The sequence below is a fragment of the Gorilla gorilla genome, chromosome 1, assembly GCF_029281585.2.
Source record: "Gorilla gorilla gorilla isolate KB3781 chromosome 1, NHGRI_mGorGor1-v2.1_pri, whole genome shotgun sequence".
Taxonomy (NCBI): domain Eukaryota; kingdom Metazoa; phylum Chordata; class Mammalia; order Primates; family Hominidae; genus Gorilla; species Gorilla gorilla.
The window spans coordinates 194,249,462-194,271,774 of NC_073224.2; the positions used below are offsets into that span (position 1 = coordinate 194,249,462).

The 22,313-nt window shown below is 41.7% G+C and overlaps 1 protein-coding gene across 11 annotated transcripts in view; it reads left to right on the plus strand.

The window, feature by feature from the left end:
• GPBP1L1 (GC-rich promoter binding protein 1 like 1) overlaps positions 1-22,313 on the plus strand; it is a 61,228-nt gene that overhangs the window by 609 nt on the left and 38,306 nt on the right. Inside the window, exons 1-2 of one of the 11 annotated variants that reach the window (XM_055347693.2) lie at positions 251-548; positions 1,922-1,966. The exons of 1 other annotated variant lie outside the window; for it this stretch is intronic. The gene's annotated coding sequence lies outside the window, so the exon portion shown is untranslated. Of the gene's footprint in view, positions 1-242; positions 549-703; positions 1,131-1,921; positions 1,967-22,313 lie in introns of those variants that run through there. 9 more of the 11 variants (XM_055347709.2, XM_055347682.2, XM_055347698.2 and 6 more) reach the window with 9 other exon arrangements.

The window sequence follows — 22,313 nt, forward strand, 5'->3', positions numbered from 1 at the left end:
ATTTTAGTGTCCTTCCGTGTCTATGGATAAAGCTGAAGACATGTAATAGGAGATCTCAGGGGCCCACGCCTGCCAGTCCCTCCAATCCTCCGGATTCTAGGTAGTCTAGCTTCCTGGTTGCCAGCCATTACACGGTTTAGCTTTCCGTGCCGGATGGAGCCACAGCGAAGTCTTCCTTAATAGTAAGCGCTTTTAGTCGAGCTAGGCCTTCAGTTTTATTGCCTTCTCTGTCATGGCAGCGCCGCCCCTTCCAGTAGTGCGATACCCAATGAGACTTCAGGTAGGAGAAACGGCACTGTCACAAGCGCAGGCTCTCGCCGGAATCCCGCCCTTCGCTGGGGCGGGGGAGTGACGCCTGAGCTCCAGGGGAACTACTACTCCCAGCGGGTAGCGCGGCCGACGCAGCCGCGCAGCCTCCGGGGCCAGGCCGTGTGGCCCGCTGGGGACTGGAGTCTCAACGACGCGCACACGTGAAGTAAGGAGCGGAAGGTGGGAAAGGGCCGGAAAACACACGTTCCTCCGAAACCGGTTTGCAAGTCCTTGTAGAGGTAGTTTCGGGACGCGCACTGGCCCAGGGGCGGGCTGTGGGAGGGTGAAGAAAAAAGGGATACACATATGCATACCCACCCACTCATTCATATGCGCCCAGGCCCTGGAAGTGGGCAGGGGGGTTAGAAGGGGCGTACTAAACTAGGCTTGTCCGTGCCTCAGGCGGCACGAGGAAAGGCAGAGGATTCAATTCTGTAGGGGGCAGAGGCGACCACGCGCCGCCTCAAGCGGCGAGGAAGGGAGCCGGGGGCGGGGCAGGGCATAACCGCCGTTCTGGAGGCCGAACGTTGGCAGCGTAGGGAACTGGCGTCCGGCAGGGTCGCCGGAGCAGGTCCCTTGCGCATGCGCTTCTTCAGGTGGGCGTGTGTAAGGCGGGGTCGGACGGGGGAGGGGAGGGCCGTGCTGCTGGTCGCTCCTCCTCCTCCACCCGCTCTGCCCCTCCTGGACCTTGTGGGCCGGGCAGCCATTTTGGGAAGAGCTTTGTTATGGTTGTGGACTAGCCGCCTCTGCCGGGTCGACAAGCTGGGGACGCGTCCTCAGACGCAGCGTCTAGTCCCTGGCCATAGCTCCGCCGCTGCCCGGTGAGTGGGAGTTTGGGAAACGGGGCAGTAGGAGATCTTGGAGTCGTTCTGGCGCGGGGCTCCGCCCGGTGCCTAACCAACCGGCTGTTAAAACTAGTTGAAAGAAGCTCTCACACAGGTAGTTGGGTGTAGGTCCGACCCGAGAGGGGCGAGCGGAGCCCACGGGTCAAGTGGTTCGGATGCGGCACCCCCGCCTCCCCCGTGCGTGGAGCTTTGCACGCGAGCGTCGCCGGGGCTCCGCGAAAGCGCTCCTACTTTAACTTCGGTCGTCGGGTCGGAACGCTCACCTGCGGCTCTTTGGCTCCTCTCCAGGCGATCCGGCTTGGTGCTGGTTGAGTGACTTGGCTTACGGGTTTTTTTCTTTCCTTCTTGAAATGAGAGCTAAGGGCTTTTGTTTTCCTTCAAAGGAAAACCTAAGGAGGAAAAAGTGTAAGTCAAATGTTGGATATCTGAGGGGAAAAAAGTTTTAACCCCCAGCTTTCCGGTTCTCTGTGGTAGCGAGGTGTTTTCGCTTAGATTGAGTCTATCCGATATCTACCAACCTCCTTTCCTTGAAGGGGCAGGGAAAGCTGGTCGATCCTGAAATGTTTTAAGTGTTATTTTTTTTCTCTTGTTTTAAATCTAGTTCTCCCCAGCCCGTGAAATTCGAAAGACAGTCTGAATCTAAAATGGCTGTAGCTTGGGGAAGTGCCCTGCCCTTCGATTACTTAAGTACATTAACGTTTAAAGATTTTAGTCCTTTCCCCTGTGGGGACATTAACTGAATCTTTTGATATTTTGGTTTTTTGCAGTTGGTGTCTCACCTTTAACTCTCCTTATGCTGGGTGAAAACAAAGGTGAGGCTCACAAAGTTGACTATTCCAAAAGTTTACATAAGAATGGGTGCGGTGCGGTGGTGTGTGTGTTTAATAGTTGCTTATAGTTTTGAAATTGTGCTGTGGTGTCAATTTTATCTGACAACTTCGTGCTCTGAAGTTGGCTTGTCATATTTGTTGAAATATTTTTAACATTGACATTTATTGCTTACCAGAAAAATACAGAGTTAATAATAGTGGTTCATGTTTTAGTTTAGTAGTAAGTCATGTTCTTGTGTAAATCTTATCCAAAAGTAAAGTGATTGGTAGTCACTCCTCATTAGACTTATATTTGTAATTTAGTAGACTGCTGATCTTTTCTAAGGTCTTTTATATCCAATATTTGAAAGGAAATTAGGGTGCTATTAAGTTTGAGATATTTACTAGAATAGTGTAAGACATTTTAACAAGTGAAAACATACTTTAGGTATGGAGTACCTGATTGTCGTGCCCTTTTGAACAAGAGACTTTTTGTTTGCTTTTTTTTTTTAATCGATAGATCCAGAAGTTTAAACAAAAAGTCATAGATTGGAAACCAAAACCAATAAATTTCAATATTTGGAAAGGTGCTGAAGCCTGTATCTATTTAAAAGATAAAAGAGTGAAATGCTAATTGTGAATGAGAACTTTGAAATTAATAGTAAAATAAACTCATCTTTCCTAGGGAGTCAGTTTTCAATGTACCTTTTGACGTTTTTTCAAATACAAAAGTTGGTTTTTGTTAATACCCCTAGGATTTTTTTTGTTGTTGTTAAATTATTTTGGTGGTTTTACAGGAAAAATATTTAAAGTTTTTAATAGAAATTACAAGCTAGTTGCTTTGTGTTTTGTCACTGTTAACTACTAAACTGGAGTGAGATCTTGATTTTTTTGGGGGGTACTCAGTGGTTTGTACATGTTAATATAAACATTCAGTTGATTTTGGTTGGTGTCTTATCAGAGCTCTTGATTTGTGGTGTGGGGGGAACTCTTGGGGAAACCTCTTTATTTTGAGCGAATTCAATTTACTAGATTGCTCATCAGTGGCTGTTAAAATGCTTAGCTGAGGAGGGCACATTCAACCATTTAAATTTAGAATGATAAGAAATCTGGTGCATATTTCTGCTTGTAATTCATTTTTAATTTTGAGTTAAAGATAAGACACAATCGTGAATCATACTTAAGAAGATTGCATATCTTTATTTTATGGTTATAACTGATGTGCCAGGGACTGACTGCTGTTTAAAGTGCTTTGTATTTGTTACTTACTTTTTTTTCCTTCTTTTCTTTTCTTTTTCTTTTTCTTTTTTTTTTTTTTTTTTTGAGATGGAGTTTCACTCTTGTCGCCCCGGCTGGAGTGCGGTGGCTTGATTTCTGTTTACTGCAACCTCCGCCTCCTGGGTTCAAGCGATTCACCTGTCTCAGCCTCCTGAGTAGCTGGTATTACAGGGGCTCACCACTACGCCTGGCTAATTTTTTGTATTTTTAGTAGAGATGGGTTTCACCATGTTGGCCAGGCTGGTCTTGAACTCCTGACCTCAGGTGATCCGCCTGCCTTGGCCTCCCAAAGTGCTGGGATTACAGTCATGAGCCACCACCCCCGCCCGGCTTGTTGTTTACTTTTATAAGTATACTGGTTTATTTGTTTTGTTTTGTTTTTGATACGGGGTCTCTGTCACCCAGATTGGAGTGCGGTGGCGTGATTTCAGCTCACTGCAGCCTCCACCTCTCAGGCTTAAGCAGTCCTCCCACCTCAACCTCCCTAGTAGCTGGGACGACAGGTGCGTGCCACCTCACCCAGCTAATTTTTTTTTTTTTTTGTATTTTATTAGGAGGGGGAGGGTTCATCATATTGCCCAAGCTGGTCTTGAAGTCAGGGACTCAAGCAATCTGCTCACTTTAGCCTCCCAAAGTGTTGGGATTACAGGCGTGAGCCACAGCGCCAGGTCTAAGTAGATAGTGTTTTATACCCTATTTTGTAGTTGAGGAAAAGGAGTCCAGGGACTCATCCAGCTGGTAGGTAACAGTCTATATTCAGGCCGGGCGCGGTGGCTCACGCCTGTAATCCCAGCACTTTGGGAGGCCGAGGCGGGTGGATCACGAGGTCAGGAGATGGAGACCATCTTGGCTAACACTGTGAAACCCCGTCTCTACTAAAAATACAAAAAATAGCTGGGCGTGGTGGTAGGCGCCTGTAGTCGCAGCTACTCTGGAGGCTGAGGCTGGAGAATGGCATGAATCCGGAAGGCAGAGCTTCCAGTGAGCCGAGATCTGCGCTCCAACCTGGGGACAGAGCGAGACTCCCTCTCAAAAAAAAAAAAAAAAAAAAAAAAAAAAAAAAAAAGCCTATATTCAAATTTAGGCAATCTAAGTTGTTGTGTTTAACTTGACTGTTATGGTCACTGCCTTTAAACATGAAAGTAAGACTGTTGGTCTAAAAAGATGAAGGGCAGACAAAATTTTAAAGGATTCCAACTAAAAAAAAAACTAATGGGAAAGGCAAATTTTGGTGTATTTATGATTGTTCAGATAGATGAGGGGAAAAATAACATACCACCTCATAAGTGGCTGTAGTTGCTGTTGTCTGGAATTTAATACGTGGTTGTGCTGTTAGAGACCTAATTGCCCAAGTTACTTCTAAATCAGACTCAGTGTTTCCTATTTCCCACTGAAATCTGCCTCAAACAGCCTATAATCAAACTTGGAAAATAGTTCAGTAAGAGGAACTGAACTTTTGTCCACAGGTATACTTTAACTGAGGTAGATATATTTCTAATGTTATGTAAATTGAATTTTTATAGGTGATTTCAAACGTGCTAGGCAAACATTTAAAAGAGCCTATTATTTTTCTTTACTAAGGCAAATAATTGATCTGTTAGCTGAATCATTTTTCAGCTAAAACAGCTCAATCATTTATTTTTGTTAAGAAACTAGGGATTGGGAGTATCTAGATGACCATAAAACAAAGAACTTTACGGTTTAACAGATAATACTTAATAGTTGGAGGATAACATAAAAAGCATTTACTCTTAAAGGAGTTGATTTTAACAAACTCATTAAGTTCACCTTCCTTTTCTAAGATAAAAACCGCTTTGCCTTTTGTTAACCAGAGGTCAGGCTAGAGAATCACCAGAATGAACAAAGTTTTAGTACCCTTTTCTGAGCAGTAGGTCTATTTGTGTGGAGTAAGTTTTTTCCCCCAGAAAAATCTCATTTGGTTAAGTTTAGCTATACTTTAAATTGAGCTTGCAAACTCTGTTTCTGCTTAAGTTTAAAAGTTTGGTATATAAAAAAGTTATTGTCTGAATTATTGCTATCTTTAAAGTTTATAAGTATATAGAAAAGTTGGTTTTGGGGCTGTTTAGTTAGTTTGAAAGTAGAGCTTTTCCAGTTTTTGTGCTGTTTGTAAATTTTTCTACTTTTTAATTCGTCTTACCACGTATGGCAGGAAGGGCAATAGGAACCATTGTGGGCTTCATAAACGCAGATGCTGTAATAGAGTCAATTATGTAATCTTATTATTCCTTACTATTTAAAGAAGTAGATATTAACCCTTCTACAAGAGAGTATACAGAGGTTCCAAGAAGTTAAGTAATTTCGGTAACATAGAGATGGAGATTTGGGCTGCTTTCTGTGATTCCAAAGCATAATTTCCACCATAGCACACAGAGAAATGGCATAGTATGGTAATCAGTGGTTGGCTTTGTAGCCAGACCATTTGGGTTCGAATCTCAGCTTTGCTGCTTACAGCTTCGTGACTTTGAGTGAATTACTTAAATGAGACTGTTTGCCTGTTTCTTCATCTGTTAAATGGGGACAATAATAGTACCTTCTCCTAGAGTTGTTGTAATAAATAATATTTGTATAATTCTTAAAATAATGTCTGACGGTAAGAACTTCATGATTATTAGAGAAGTTGTCTTTAATGAACATCCTTTAACACACCAATCCAATGAAATTCAGTGAAATCTGCACAGATGAGTTGCACACGGAGTGGTGTTTTTCTTTCTTAGATACTGCTTTTCTGTTGACCTTTGTAATTTATTTGAATCAGGATCTAGGTCCCACAAACTGCAATTGGCTGCCATTTTAAATGCCTTAATTTGCATATTTCTCCTCAGTTTTTTTCCTTGTACTTTGTTGAAGAAACCAGGTCATTTGTCCTGCAGTTTCCCACATTCCAGATTTTCTTGATTCCTTGTAAATTGGTAGTTGGATATAGAGGCTTAGATTGAGGTTTGATTTGGAGGTAGAGAAGACTGAGAAGACTAAATTTGTTAGGTGATTCTGTGTATTTGGGGATTTTTATTTTCTGGTTTGTTCAGTGGTTCTCATCTGTATCATTTTCTTGCAATTTCTCTGTTGTGCAACATAGAATAACTTTATGGGTTATTTACTCTCATTTGAGATGCTAAGTAACGTGGAGCGTTTGGTTTGCTTTGGTGCCCAATTCAGTATTAACTTTTCCAGGTAGTTTCTTTCCTGCCTTTTTTTTTTTCCTACTTGTATATTTATTCTGTTATAAAATTGAGCCAAGTATCATGGGTTTTCAGTGTTCTTATTTCCTGGTTTTGGTTACTAATGAATAGTTGTCTCAGCATATTCAATCTGAAAATTTCTCAAAACTGAGTTTTTTTCCCTATTTTCTACCCTCCAACTATTAGGCATTTTATTATTTGCACTTATGGTATACTCACTGTAGGCTAGGCACTATTCTTTTTTCTTTTTGCAGGGAACAACATCCAGGCATTACTCTTAACACTTTATATACATTCATTCATTTAATCAACAATTCAAGAGTCTCCACATTAGGTATTTGGGACAAAAAGGGGTGAAATAACTTATTCAAAGTCACACAGCTAGTGTGTGACAGAGCCATCTAGGTCCAGAATTTGCTATTCTAACTTAAAAATTAATATTTGCATTGGAAGTGAAGCTCATCTTAAGAAGAGATTTTTAGAGATGCTTTTAAATGATTCTTTAAAAAAAAAAAAAAAAAGTATGTCTCAGCCGGTCATGGTGGCTCACAACTGTAATGCCAGCACTTTGGGAGGCTGAGGCAGGCGGATCACATGAGGCCAGGAGTTTAAGACCAGGCTGGTCAACATGGTGAAACCCTGTCTCTACTAAAAATACAAAAATTAGCCGGGCATGGTGGTGAATGTCTGTAATCCCAGCTGCTCTGGAGGCTGAGGCACTAGAATCACTGGAACCTGGGAGGTGGTGGTTGCAGTGAGCCAAGACTGTGCCATTGAACTCCAGCCTAGGTGACACAGCGAGACTGTCTCAAGGAAAAAAAAAAAAGCGTGTCTCAATCTGTTAGTCACTACTATTAAATCACTCATTTGTTTAAAAAAACTATAGTTTTGAAAATGTTACAAATAGCCTGTTTACTTGTAATCATAGGGAAATAGAGCCTTTTGGTGCTGCTGAAACTGATAAAAGTTTATTTATTTTGTAGAGACAGGGTCTTGCTCTGTTGCTCAGATTGGAGTGCAGTGGCATGTTCATAGCTCACTGCAGCTTTGACCTCCTAGGCTCAAGTGATCCTCCCACCTCAGCTCCATCCTGGGCCCCCACCCCCCGCCCTGCTGGGAATACAAGTGTGTGCCAGCATGCCTGGCTAATTTTTTTTTTTTTTTTTTTGTATAGATAAGAGTCTCTCACTGTTGTCCAGGCTGGTCTTGAACTTCTGGACTCAAGCAATTCCTCCCATCTTTACCTCCCCACATGATGGGATTACAGGCATGAGCCACTGTGCCTTGCCTAAAATTACTTTTTAGGAAATTTTTTTGGAACAATGAAGTAGAAGAAGGCACCGTAATTCAAGTTGATTCCAAATGGCAAGACTGGCAGGATTCCTGTGTTGGACATTTTACTAATTGGGCTTTAAAATGATCCTTTGTTGTTTCTTTTGTCTGTTTACCATTTTAGCCCCCTTCCGGTATTGCTTTTTTGTGAATCTTATTGGGAGAGGATGCTGGAAAGGTTGGGTGCACACATACACATACCATATAGATAAACTTTCTGTGCTGGACCCCTGGCAGCTAGAGCTGGGTCATGTTACCCAAACTGTGCCAGTCAGATGCCCTTTACTTTGGGGACTTACACCAGAAGTGAGAGATGCAAAGATGCAAGGACCGTTTGGAGTTCATTCCGGTGGCTGTTGGTGGTGGCATTACTAGCTGGAGCAGTTTCCTAAGCAGGCTCTTCCTGTGGCATGACCTTGGCAGGGGTTTTGAATGCTTAGCTTCCTTTGGTTTTTTGTGTTTGCCAAGTCAAGGGAATCTCTGCTTCGTCCTCTGAATTCCCAGGGTTCTTCTGATAAATTCCTTTTTAAACCTTGTCAGACAATTTTCCCTTTTATCTGTCCCAATTCTCAAAAGTGATAGTTATCAACCTTTTAAAATTTATCTGGGGTAAGGCCTGGACATCAGTGGTTTATTAAAACTCTCCGTGTGATTCTTTCTTTTTATTATTACAGAAGCAATGTAAGGGTAATGTAGAATATTAGACTATATAGATATGCAAAAATAAAGCCTTGGCATTCCCATCACACAGGAGTTACTACTGTTCACAACTCCGTGCATTTTTTTCCAGATTGTAGTCTAAGTGCATATGTTTAGGTTTCTATTTTTATTTTACTAAATGAGATCAACTTGCTTTTTTTTAGTTGGTGATACCCACTTTCCATGTGAGTAAATGATCATTTCTTCTAATACCCAGGTGCTATTCAAATTTCTCCATCTGATCCAAAAAATGTTTATTACAGCTAGCTATCCAAGCCATTATCTGATTCAGGACCTTGTTGCAAATGTTTAATTTATCTATATCTTTTTAGTGCAGTATAGTCTTTATTTTTCAGTGACACTGATTTTGAGACTGTGTCACTTACCCTAGAGTGGTTTGGTATGATTGCATCCTTATGGTATTATTTAGCTTGTTCTTTTTTTAATTCCTGTATTTTTCTCTAAAGTTTATAGCTGACAGATTGATGGATTCACCTTTAAACATTGTTGACTAAAATACAGCATAGCAATTCCTCATTTTGCATTGTATCACAAAAGACATTGTAATGCTAAGATTGGTTCTTTATTAAGGTAGTCCTATCTATATATTAAACAATCTTTCCCCTTAGAACAAGAAACTAATTTGCATGGTGTTACCTTGGTGGCGAAGGATTTCCCAGTCCCTTATCAATCGTTGGTCTTAATTTTTGGGGGAATAGCTTCATTGAGCTGTAATTTATATAACAAAATACAGTTATTTAAAGTGTTCGATTTAGTGGCTTTTAGTATATTCGCATGTGTACAACCATTGCTACTAATTGTAGAACATTTTCATCATCCCAAAATAAACTGTAACCATTACCAGTCATTCTTCATTCCTCTCTAGCTCTAGACGACCACTAATCTACTTTCTCTCTCTCTGGATTTGCCTATTCTGGATGTTTCATGTAAGTATACCATGTGGTCTTTTGTGTCTGGCTTCTTTCATGTAGCATAATGGATGAAGGTTCATCCATGTTGTAGGATGTTATCAGAATTTCTTGTGGTCATGGGTGATTAGGATTAATGGGTCATAGAGGTTTTACAACTTGTTAGCCAGTTTCCAAAGTGGTTGTGTGCCAGTGTTCACTCTAATCAGCAATATATGAGAATTCTTTGTTTGTGCCTCATCTTCATTAACACTTTGTAGTGTCAGAATTTCTTTTGCCAGTTTGATAGGTGTAAAATAGTCTCATGATTTGATTCAGGTTTTAAGAGTATGAATTAGTGAATAATTCGAGATAATGTTCTATATTGTGCTTTATATTATGTCATAGCACTTCACATGATTTCTCTCATGCACCTCTTATGGGTACAGAAATCCCATTGTTGTCGTTGAATTTGTGATAGAAATACAATTTTTGTTTGTTTATATTTTTTTGTTTTCCTAGCCACTACAGGGATTTTGTTTATTAGACCTCCATAGTAGACTTTACATATCCATGTTAATCACCGTAGTATTAGGTACTTTCTCTTTGTTTTTGCTGTTGTGAAACAGGGTCTCACACTGTAGCACAGGCTGGAGTGTAGTGGCATGATCATCACAGCTCACTGTAGCCTTGACTTCCCATGCTCCCACCCCAGCCTTCCAAGTAGTTGGGACTACAACACCACTATGCCTGGCTAAAATTCTTTTTTTTTTTTTTTTTTTTTCCTGAGACGAATCTTCCTCTGTCACCCAGGCTGGAGTGCAGTGGCGCAATCTCAGCTCACTCACTGCAACCTCCGCCTCCTAGGTTCAAGCAGTTCTCCTGCCTTAGTCTCCCGAGTAGCTGGGACTACAGGCATGCGCCACCATGCATGGCTAATTTTTGTATTTTTAGTAGAGATGGGGTTTCACCACATTGGCCAAGCTGGTCTCAAACTCCTGACCTCAAGTGATCCACCTGCCTCTCAGCCTCCCAAAGTGCTGGGATTACAGGCGTGAGCCACTGCACTGGCCCTTTTTTTGTTTTGTTTTGTTTTTTTGGTAGAGATCTTGCCATGTGGCTCAGGTTGATGGCAGACTCCTGGGCTCAAGTGATCCTCCCTCTTCGGCCTCCCAAAGTATTGGGATTACAGGCATGAGCCACCGTTCCTGGCCAAGTACTTTGTTGTTGTTGCTGTTTTGAGACAGGGTCTCTCTGTGTCACCCAGGCTGGAGTGCAGTGGCACAATCATGGCTCACTGCAGCTTAGACCTCCCGGATTCAAGTGATCCTCCCACTTCAGCTTCCCAAGTAGCTGGGACTACAGGCATGTGCCACCATGCCTAATTTTTTTTTTTTTTTTTTTTTGAGACAGAGTTTCACTCTTGTTGCCCAGGCTGGAATGCAGTGGTGCAGTCTCGGCTCACTGCAGCCTCCGCCTCCCAGGTTCAAGCGATACTCCTGCCTCAGCCTCCCGAGCAGCTGGGATTACAGGTGCCTGCCACCAAGCCCGGCTAATTTTTTGTATTTTTTAGTAGAGACAGGGTTTCACCGTGTTAGCCAGGATGGTCTCGATCTCCTGACCTCAGGTGATCCTCCCACCTCGGCCTCCCAAAGCTGGCTAATTTTTTTGTGTTTTTTTGTAGAGATGGGGTCTTGCCCTGTTTCCCAAGTTTGTCTTAAACTCCTGGGCTCAAGCAGTCTGTTCACCCTGGCCTCCAAAAGTGCTGGAATTACAGGCATGAGCCACTGTGCTCAGCCCCAAGTATTTTCTTAATAGACAGAAATGCTGTATGGGGAAAAAAATCTTAAGGTATCTTATATCCGTTTTTGGTTCATTGAAAGACTTGCTCAAATTTCATATTCTTCAGAAAATCTTAAATAGGAATTTCTCTCTTCTGGAGATAAAATAAGTAGTATTAAGTAGAAAATGGCTTTGGGCTCGTTTCTGTTAAGAATTAGAAATAAAAGAAGCAAGGCACTAATAACCCTTGAGTACTCCTTGTTGAGGACTTAGGAGGGAAACTATGTACAGATAGAAAATGAGTATATAGACTACTGTAAGGTTATACAGTCCTTTGAAGGAAGTCCCTTAAACCTGTGTGGTTTTCAAATCATGAGATTTTGAAAAGAAATATTAGGGTTAGTGAATATTTAAAGATAAACATACTATAGTCTTAGGATCTGCAGTTTAAGGAATAAGGAATGCTCAAGGATAGCTCTTAAGAACAGTAAGAAGGCTGGGTACAGTGGCTCATGCCTGTAATCCTAGCACTTTGGGAGGCCGAGGCTGGTGGATTGCTTGAGTCCAGGAGTTTGAGACCAGCCTGGGCAACATGGCCAAGACCCTGTCTCTACAAAAATTACAAAATATAGCCAGGCATGGTGATAGGTGCCTGTAGTCCTTGCTACTTGGGAAGCTGAGCTGGGAGGATCACTCGAGCCTGGGAGGTCAACTGTAATGAGCCGTGATCGTGCCACTGCACTCCAGCCTAGGCAACAGAGTGAGACCCTGTCTCAAAAAAGAACAGTTAAGATGAAGGGGATACTAATTTATAGAATTGTCAACACTTCAAAAAAATTACCATTTATTGGGCACCCACTAAATAGACCCCGTCTATAAAAAGATAGAGATAATCACCTTTGCTATTAATCCCTACCAAGTGTGTCCCATTTGTAAGGGAGATAAATACATAAAAAGGTAAGTGTAACGCATTGTGATGGGCCCATGAAGCAAGAATTTTTAATTTTTTTATTTTTATTTATTTATTTTTATTTTTTTTTGAGACAGAGTCTCGCTCTGTTGCCAGGCTGGAGTGCAGTGGCTCGATCTCGGCTCACTGCAACCTCCGCCTCCTGGGTTCAAGCGATTCTCCTGCCTCAGCCTCCCAAGTAGCTGGGACTACAGGCATGCACCTCCAAGCCCAGCTAATTTTTGTATTTTTAGTAGAGACGGGATTTCACCATGTTAGCCAGAATGGTCTTGATCTCTTGACCTTGTGATCTGCCCACCTCGGCCTCCCAATGAAGCAAGAATTTAAGTCACTCACTTGGAGACCTGAAGTCTTGAAAATTGATGAGATAATGAAGAGCACAGAAGAACAAGAAAAGGACTACATGGAAGCATTTAAAGAACCATTACATTGACAAGAGAAAGGAAGAGTCCAAAAAAAGTACAGCTACTCCTTGACTTACATCTGGATAAACCCATTGTAATTTGAAAATAACGTTAAGTTGAAAATGCACTTAATATGCCTAACCTACGAAGCATCATAGCCTACCTTACATAAGCCTAGCCTACCTTACGCGTTTTCAGAATGCTTACATGAGCTTGCTGTTGGGCAGAATCATCTGGCAACACATACCCTGTACAGTATCAGTTGTTTACTGTTGTCTGACCCTTGTGACTGACTGGGAGCTATGGCTTGCTGGCACTGCCCAGCATCACACGAAAATATTGTACTGCGTATTGCTAGCCTGGGCAAAGATCACAATTCAAAGTATGGTTTCTGTTGAGTTGCTTTCTCACCTCACACCATTGTAAAGTTGAACAATCTTAAATTGAACTATCGTCCTAAGTTAGGGACCATCTGTAATCACAGGGTAGGGAGAAGATCAGGATATATTAATACAGTGGTTGTCACTCATTGCTGCTCTCTGACAAAGACTTCAGCCCTTTGTGAATATTATCAATGTAAGATTGTTAACTTTTTTTTAAGGTGAGTTGTTCCTTTTTCCAAGATTTGTCTTTTATGACATACTGTCTTTAATGGAATTGTGATATTAAAATTTTTAATCTTCTACTAATCCAAATAAAATAGGCAATCCTGTGTCAGTCCTTAAAACATCTTTTGAATTTTTTTAGCTTGATGTAATCCAGGTTTGAGAACTGCTGGTCTAATGATGTAATGTCATGGAAATGAGGGGATTTAAGATGGGTTTTGCTAAGGAACATGTAAACAGTGTAAGCCATTGAAGTTGGGGATTCACAGGTCATTGACTTTTTCTTTTTTTGACAATTTCACTCTGTCACACAGGCTGGAGTGCAATGGCACAATCTCGGCTCACTGCAGCCTCCCACTCCCGTGTTCAAGAGATTCTCGTGATTTAGCCTCTTGAGTAGCTGGGATTACAAGCTTGGGCCACCGTGCCCGGCTTTCATTGACTTTTGAGAGTATATTGATTAGGGTTCTTTGTTATAGAAAACAATTTTTTTTGTTTGTTTGTTTGAGACGGAGTCTTGCTCTGTTGCCTGGCCTGGAGTGCAGTGGCGTGATCTTGGCTCAGTGCAACCTCCGTCTCCCGGATTCAAGCAATTCTGCCTCAACCTCCCGACTAGCTGGGATTACAGGCATGTGCCATTACGCCTGGCTAATTTTTTTGTATTTTTAGTAGAGATGGGGTTTCACCATATTGGGCAGGTTGGTCTTGAACTCCTGACCTTGTGATCCGCCTGCCTCGGCCTCCCAAAGTGCTAGGATTACAGGCGTGAGCCACCGTGCCCAGCCGAAAACAAATATTTAAAAGCATGGTTGTGTCTCTTTCAACCACAGTCAGCTTCATGGGTGACAAGCAAAGTAAGCAAGAACTGGGATCTTAACTTAGATTGGCATTTGGGGAATTGGGTATGGGTCAGTGAGAAGAGCAAGAGACTTCAGGGAGTCAAAAGTCATGGTAGCTTACAGGTGTGGGCCCTTACTCTGCTGGGAAGCTCTACTGTATCTGTGTAGTTCATTCTTCAGTTTCACGCTTTAATTCTTCTCACACCCCTCAACTCCTCTGCACCTACCCATACTTTTAGCTGAAGGTCTTGCTATCTACTTAGTTGAGAAGATAGAAGCAATCAGGGTAGACCTTCCAAGCTCTCATTGCATTAGTACCCACGTGTTCTGCTTTCCCACCTGTTCCTGTAAAGGAAGTATTCATGAGCCTGTTGAAGGCCAGTCTTTACTGGTACATCCCATCTCACCCCTCTGAACTGCTGAAGGATATTTCAGCAGTTTTCTGTATCAGCTGCATCGTTTTCTTTTTTTACTGGGTTATTCCTGTCAGTGCAGTAAAAAACTTATTTTGACCACACATCCCCTTCTAGCCTACATGCTCCTTTTCTCTGTTGTGCAGCAACACTTCTCAAAAGAGTTGTCTATACTTTTAGTCTCCAGTTCCTTCCCTCTTGAACTCACTGGAATCAGGCTTTCACCACCTCCCCTATCCAACATCATCACTGACACTTCCATGTGGATCCAGTGATGAGTTCTCAGCTTTTTATCCTATTTAATAACATTTGAAAATGGTCACTCTACCTTCTTGAAACATGTTTCTGCTTAGCTTCTGGGTCCCCACACTTTGATGGTTTTTTTCCTCAGTCTCCCCAATCTTTAAAGCTGTATATCAAGATTCCATCTCTTTTTACATTCACTTTGTTGATGATCTCATCTGGGTCCATGGATTTAAATAAAATTGGTCTACAGTCTGTATTTCTGTCATGAACTGCAGACTCTTATCCAGCTATCTACTTAACATCTCCACTTCGATGTCTGGTAGGCACCTAAAAGTTAACATGTGTATAAAAAGAGTTCTTCTGTCTCTCATTATTTGTGGAATCTATAGACAAATTATTAGAATTAATGAGAGTTTAGCAAGGTTGCTGGATATAATTTATGCCAGCAGTAAACAGCCATTTAAAGGAAATAATGCAATAGCATCAAAAAATATATATAAGATACCTAAGAATAAATCCTTTTTTTTTTTTTTTTTTTTTTTTTTTGTCGCCTGGGCTGGAGTGCAGTGGCACAATCTCAGCTCACTGCAACCTCCGCCTCCCGGATTCAAGTGATTCTCCTGCCTCAGCCTCCCGAGTAGTTAGGACTACAAGCGCCTGGCCACCATGCCCAGCTAATTTTTTTATTTTTAGTAGAGACATGGTTTCATAGTGTTGGCCAGGCTGGTCTCGAGCTCCTGACCTTGTGATTTGCCTGCCTTGGCCTCCCAAAGTGCTGGGATTACAGGCATGAGCCACCGCACCCGGCCTGAATAAATCTTTTTAAAAAGGTATTATTGCATCTTTATGGAGAAAAGTTTAGAACTTTATTTGATGATGTTAAAGAAGACTTAAATAAGAAATTGACCATGCTTATGATTTGGAAGATTTATTATGAAGATGTCAGTTCTCCCATTTTGATCTAGATTTATTGCCATTCCAAGCAGTGTCATAACAATATTTTCCACCTTAAATTTGACAGTTGTTTTTAAAATTATTTATTTATTTATTTATTTATTTATTATTATTATTATTAGAGACAGAGTCTCGCTCTGTCACCCAGGCCTGGAGTGCAGTGATGCCATCTCTGCTCACTGCGGCCTCAGCTTCCCAGGTTCAAGCAATCCTCCCACCTCAGCCTCCTGAGTAGTTGGGACTACAGGTGCAAGCCACCACATGCAGCTGATTTTTGTATTTTCTTTGTTGTAGAGATGGGGTTTCACCATGATGCTGAGGTTGATTTCGAACTCCTGAGCTCAAGCGATTCTCCCACCTCAGCCTCCCAAAGTGCTGGAATTACAGGCATGTACCACTGTGCCTGGCCTGTTTTAAAACTAATATTAAAGAGTCAGAGAGGCTGGGCATGGTGGCTCAAGCCTGTAATCCCAGCATTTTGGGAGGCCCAGGCAGGTGGATCAGTTGAGGCCAGGAGTTCAAGACCAGCTTGGCCAACATGGTGAAACCCCGTGTCTACTAAAAATACAAAAATTAGCTGGGCATGGTGGCACACGCCTGTAATCCCAGCTACTTGAGAAGGTGAGGCACGAGATTTGCTTGAACCTGGGAGGCAGAGGTTGCAGTGAGCTGAGATCACACCACTGTACTCCAGCCTAGGTGATAGAGTGAGACTGTCTCAAAAAAAAAAAGCCAGAGAGCCAAGAATAGCTAAGGCATTCTATAGGTATATTATGAGGGGAGATGGCCTTGCTCTAATACATATCAGAATATTATTGTAAAGGTATATAGTTAAGACATATGGTAGTCCGGGCGCGGTGGCTCACGCCTGTAATCCCAGCACTTTGGGAGGCTGAGGCGGGCGGATCACTTGAGGTCAGGAGTTCGAGACAAGCCTGGCTAACACAGTGAAACCCCGTCTCTAGTGAAAATACAAAAAATTAGCTGGGCGTGGTGGCGGGCGCCTGTAGTCCCAGCTACTCGGGAGGCTGAGGCAGGAGAATGGCGTGAACCTGGGAGGCGGAGCTTGCAGTGAGCCGAGATCACACCACTGCACTCCAGCCTGGGTGACAGAGCGAGACTCCATCTCACAAAAAAAAAAAAAAAAAAAAAAAAAAAGACATATGGCAGTAGTGTAGAAATACGTAAATAAGCCAATGGAACATAAATTTGGAAGCAGTTGCATACATATATAGAAACAATTTATGATAGAGCTGGCTGTATAAATCAGTGGAAAAAGAATACTTCTGGGACAGTTTTTTTTTCATATGGAAAAGAATGAAATTGGACCTGGGTCTCATACTGTATACAAATCATTTGCAACTGATTGAAGTCCTAAATGTGAAAGACAAAACTAAGAAGTCAATATAGGTAAATTGTTTGGACCTTGGAGAAGAACTGTTACAAACAAGACACAGAAATGTGAATCATAAAGGAGATGACCAGCAGCTTTGATTGCATCTAAATTAAGAACGTGTGCTCATCAAAAGACGTGGGAAAGAAAATCAAAAGATAACCCATGAAGTGGAAAAAGGTATTTGCAACTCATATAATCATAGGATTCGTATCTGATTTATTCTCTTGCGTTAAATAAATAAGATCAACAACCAAAAGAAGAATGGTAAAAAGAATAGGTATTCTATAAAAAGGGAAGTACAAAGACCTGATAAATAGATTAAAAGACCACACGGTAGGTGATCATGTTAAACCTACCAGCAGAGCAAAGAATAATCTCCATTCTGGCCATATGTAGTTTGGTTGAAGATGTAAAGCAGATGGAACGCTTAAAATGCTGCTGCTGATGGTGAAAACTGGTTACACGTTGTTCAGAAGTATTATGACATTACCTTGTGAGGTTGAAGATGTACTGCCCTACTAGTCACCAAAGCATTTATTAATACACTCATTCAGGAAATATTTATCTACTATGTTCCAGATAGTGTTCTATGTGCTTGGGATCAGTGGGAGACAGATAAAGATAGATTGATAACTAGTGATACGGGGAAATACTAAAAAGGAGTTCAGTTTTGTGCCAACTTATGTTTTTCATTTTTATGGATATAAGTTCTAAGAATGTTACATACTGTTTGATCAGTGCCACTCAGTTCTTTGAATCCTTGTATTTACTAAAAGTCACTTCACAATCCATCAAAAATTATTTTTAATGATCCCTTAGCTGAGAACTACATTCTTTTTCTATTTTGTGGAATACACAGATTGTAAACTATCCAATTAATTTATGAAATCATGTTACTTAGTCATTTTCTCAATTTTGGCAGGGGGTTGGGGGGGGGGTCATACCCAAAAGCCTTTACTCTGAAGAAGACTTTCAAATGACTAAACTATGTCTGTTATTCTTTTACTTAAAGTCACTTTGTTTATGGAGCCAAAATTAAACAAGGCTGGTCAAAAGTCAGATGCTGCATACTTTTAGATTTTCCCATAGAGCTATTAAATCCCTGGGCTGGCCACAGTGGCTCACACCTATAATTCTAGCACTTTGGGAGGCTGAGGCAGAAGGGCCCCTTGAGGCCAGGAGTTTGACACCAACCTGAGCAACATAGTGAGACCTCCATGTCTACCACCACTGTTGGTGGTATGCGCCTGTTGTCTCAGCTACTTGGGAGGCTAAAGCAAGAGGATTGCTTAAACTCAGGAGCTTGAAGCTATGGTGAACTATGATTGTGCCAGTGCACTCTAGGCTGGGCAACAGAGTGAGACCCTGTCTCCAAAAAAAGAAAGAATAATCTCTGTATTTGAGCCAAACTTAAATGGTATTACAGAGAGGACAATGCTTTTTAATTGTTTTATATAGTATAGATAGAATGGAAACTATTTCATGGTTGAAGATGTGCTCAAAATTATGCTTTTGACAGAATTAAAATGGTATCAATGACAGATGGAGAATGTATTGAAATTAAGTGAAGCTTTTAATTTTTATTTTTTTAGACACGGTCTCACTGTCACCCAGACTGGAGCGCAGTAGTACAGTCATAGCCTACTGCAACCTTGAATTCCTGGGCTCAAGTGATCTCTCACCTCAGCCTCCCAAGTAGCTGTAGGCGCCCACCACCATGCCTGGCTAAGTTTTAAATTTTTTGTAGATACAGGGTCTCCCTATTTTGCCTAGGCTGGTGAAGTTTTTCAAGTTTAGGGCATTACATCAGCCATTAACATCCTCAAGAACATTTGTTCAGCCTAATATGTAGATGCAGGTGTTCTGTTTTGGTTTTTTTGTTTTGTTTTTGTTTTTGAGACGGAGTCTTGCTCTGTTGCCCAAGCTGGAGTGCAGTGGTGTGATCTCGGCTCACTGCAACCTCTGCCACTTCCCGGGTTCAAGCAGTTCTTGTGCCTCAACAGCCCAAGTAGCCAGGATTACAGGTGTGTGCCATCATGCCCGGCTAATTCTTGTATTTTTAGTAGAGATGAGGTTTCACCATGTTGGCCAGGATGGCCTTGAACCCCTGACCTCAAGTTATCCACCTGCCTCAGCCTCCCAGAGTGCTGAGATGACCGGCGTGAGCCACCGCACCTGGCTGGGTGTTCTGTTTTTAAGTGTGCGATTTAATTTATTAGGTACTTAAAAAATTTCATAAATATTCCTACAGAATGTTGAATACTATAAATATATTCATTCTTATTTCAGCGCATATCTTTTCTTCACTGTCATTCATCAACCATTTCTCTGCAAACTTATTTATGCCTATCATATACTAGTTAGATTAACTTAATGGGAATATTTTGAAAATAGAGGGGCACCAGTCAGAGCTGTGGGAGAAAGGTAATTTTCTGTGGGTTGAGGAATAAATGGGTGAGTGAGGAAACAAAGACAATAAGGGTACACTATTCTGTATAGATTTTTGTTAAGACTAGAGGGCAGGCCGGGTGGCGTGGCTCACACCTGTAATCCCAGCACTCTTGGAGGCCAAGGCAGGTGGATCACTTGAGGCCAGGAGTTGGAGACCAGCCTGGCCAACATGGTGAAACTCCGTCTCTACTAAAAATACAAAATACAGGTCACACATGCCTGTAATCTCAGCTGTTCGGGAGGCTGAGGCACAAGAATTGTTTGAACCCAGGAGGTGGGGGTTGCAGTGAGCCAAGATTGAGCCATTGTACTCCAGCCTGGGTGACAATGAGACTCTGTCTCAAAGAACTGGAGAGTAAAGCACATAAAGGATATACCTGGAGCAAGATACAGGCTCTAGGAAGGGGGTTTGTTTTAATTTGGAGAATTGGATACAGTTTTTTGTTAAGTGGACCCAGTGTAAATAGAAGTTGAAGTTACCAGAAGGAATAAATTGATGATGCTACTGGACTCTGGAGAAAATGAGTGGTTGAAGCCAAGAGCACTGGTAGTGTATCTAGGTAAAAGGAGCCTGAAGTAGAGGTAATTGAGATAAGACTCTTGGCCGGGGAGGTGCTCTCCTAGCAGTATAAACTTAATTATAAAATATAAAATTAGGTCATGTTGTGAAGTACCGAATAGTGCACCTGACATATGAGGTGCCCAATAAGTTGGAGGTTTTGAAGAGATAAAATATTTGACAGATGTTTATGAATGAATGGTTGGATCAAGTATTCAGATACAAGGAGTTTGTAGAGAGGGAGCAAAAGTACTTACGTAATCTGAAAAAGAATGGGTGATGTAGGGCAGTGTTTGTATTTAATATTAACATTGACTGCTTTATTATAATTTTTTTAATTATGGGAAAATACAAGATTTACCATCATAACCAATTGAAAAAGTGTGCAATTCCATGGCATGAAGTACATTCTCAGCGTTGTGCAACCGTCACCACTATGTAGTTCCAGAACCTTTTCTTACCCCAAACTAAATTTTCATCTATATTAAGCAGTCACACCCCATTCCCTCCTCTTCCCAGTCCCTGGTAATCACGGATCTGTTTTTAGCTCTGTGAGACTGGATGTTCCATATAAGTGGAATAATACAACTTACAGTTTTTGTGTGTGGCTTCTTTCATTTAACGTAATATTTTCATGGTTCATCCATGTCGTAGCTTATATCAGTACTTCGTTTCCTTTTTATAGCTGAATAATAGCCTGTGGTGTGAATATACAGTATTTTGTTCATTCATCTGTTGATAGACATTTCAGTTGTTTCTGCTTTGTAGCTATTGTGAATAAGGCTGCTGTGAATGTTCATGTACAAGTGTTTGTGTGGACATGTTTTTATTTCTCTTGGATATATACCTAGAAGTAGAATTATTAGGTCATATGGTGCCTCAGTGTTTAATCAGTTATTCACAGTAGCTGCACCATTTTACATTTCTACCAGCAATACATTAGGTTTCTAATTTCTCTGCATCCTTTCTTTATTATAATTCATAAAAATTTATTAAACTTTTGAATCTTTATCATATGCATGGTACCATGCTAGATACATGCTGTGTGTGTCCTGGAAGAAGTGAGTATTAGTGGCTTAATAGGCACAATGAAAGTACTTTGAGGCCGGGCGCGGTGGCTCACACCTGTAATCCCAGCACTTTGGGAGGCCGAGGCGGGCGGATCACCTGAGGTCAGGAGTTCAAGACTAACCTGACCAATATGGTGAAACCCCGTCTCTACTAAAAATACAAAAATTAGCCGGGCATGGTGGTGGGTGCCTGTAGTCCCAGCTACTTGGGAGGCTGAGACAGGAGAATTGCTTGATTCTCCTGGGGGTTGGAGGTTGCAGTGGGTGCCACTGGGGGATGGAGGTTGCAGTGGGTGCCACTGCACTCCAGCCTGGGTGACAGAAGACTCCGTCTAAAAAAAAAAAAGTGTTTGAAGATTTCATTTTCAGAGGCAGGGATTACTTCCAGACTAAAGGAGACTTTTTAGACTCGTTTTTGAGGGGTGGGGGAAAGGCTTATTTCTTGTCTCTTAGACTGAGGAATTTAAATCCTGTCGTATTGTTGGTGGGAAATCAGAACTTTTTGAGCAGGGTAGTGATATAATTACAACCTAAGTCTAGGAACAGAGAGTGGCAACCAGTAGGAGAGGCTGAGGCAGATGGTGGAAAGAGACTAGTAGTGCCTAAAAAATTAGTTTTTTAAGTTAAAGAGTAATTTGACCTTGAAGAGTTGAAAGTAACAGGTGGAAAAGAAGTAAGGAAATAAACAAGACTTGGAAACTTTCCCTTTTTTTTTTTTTTTTTTTTTTTTTTTTTAGACGGCGTCTCGCTCTGTTGCCCAGGCTGGAGTGCAGTGGTGGCGTGATCTTGGCTCACTGCAACCTCCGCCTCCCGGTTTCAAGCGATTCTCCTGCCTCAGCCTTCTGAGTAGCTGGGATTACAGGCGTGCACCACCACACCCGGCTAGTTTTTGTATTTTTAGCAGGGACAGGGTTTCACCATGTTGGTCAGGCTGGTCTCAAACTCGTGATCCGCCTGCCTCAAACTCTCAAAGTGCTGGGATTACAAGTGTGAGCCACCGCGCTTGGCCAACTTTTCCATCTTTGTGTTCTCCTTGGATTTCACCTATTCCCAAACTTTAAATGTTGTCTACTAAATACTGACAGTTATGAAAATTCTACCAGTAGAACACACCTCCCCTTTGAGCTCCAGAGCACATGCTTGACATCTCATATTAGAAAGAATCTTGATTTCCCCTCCAGTCTAGTCTTTCATGTTTTGTTTTTCTTTGTGAGAGTCTCCCTCAGCCTGCAATGGGCGTGATC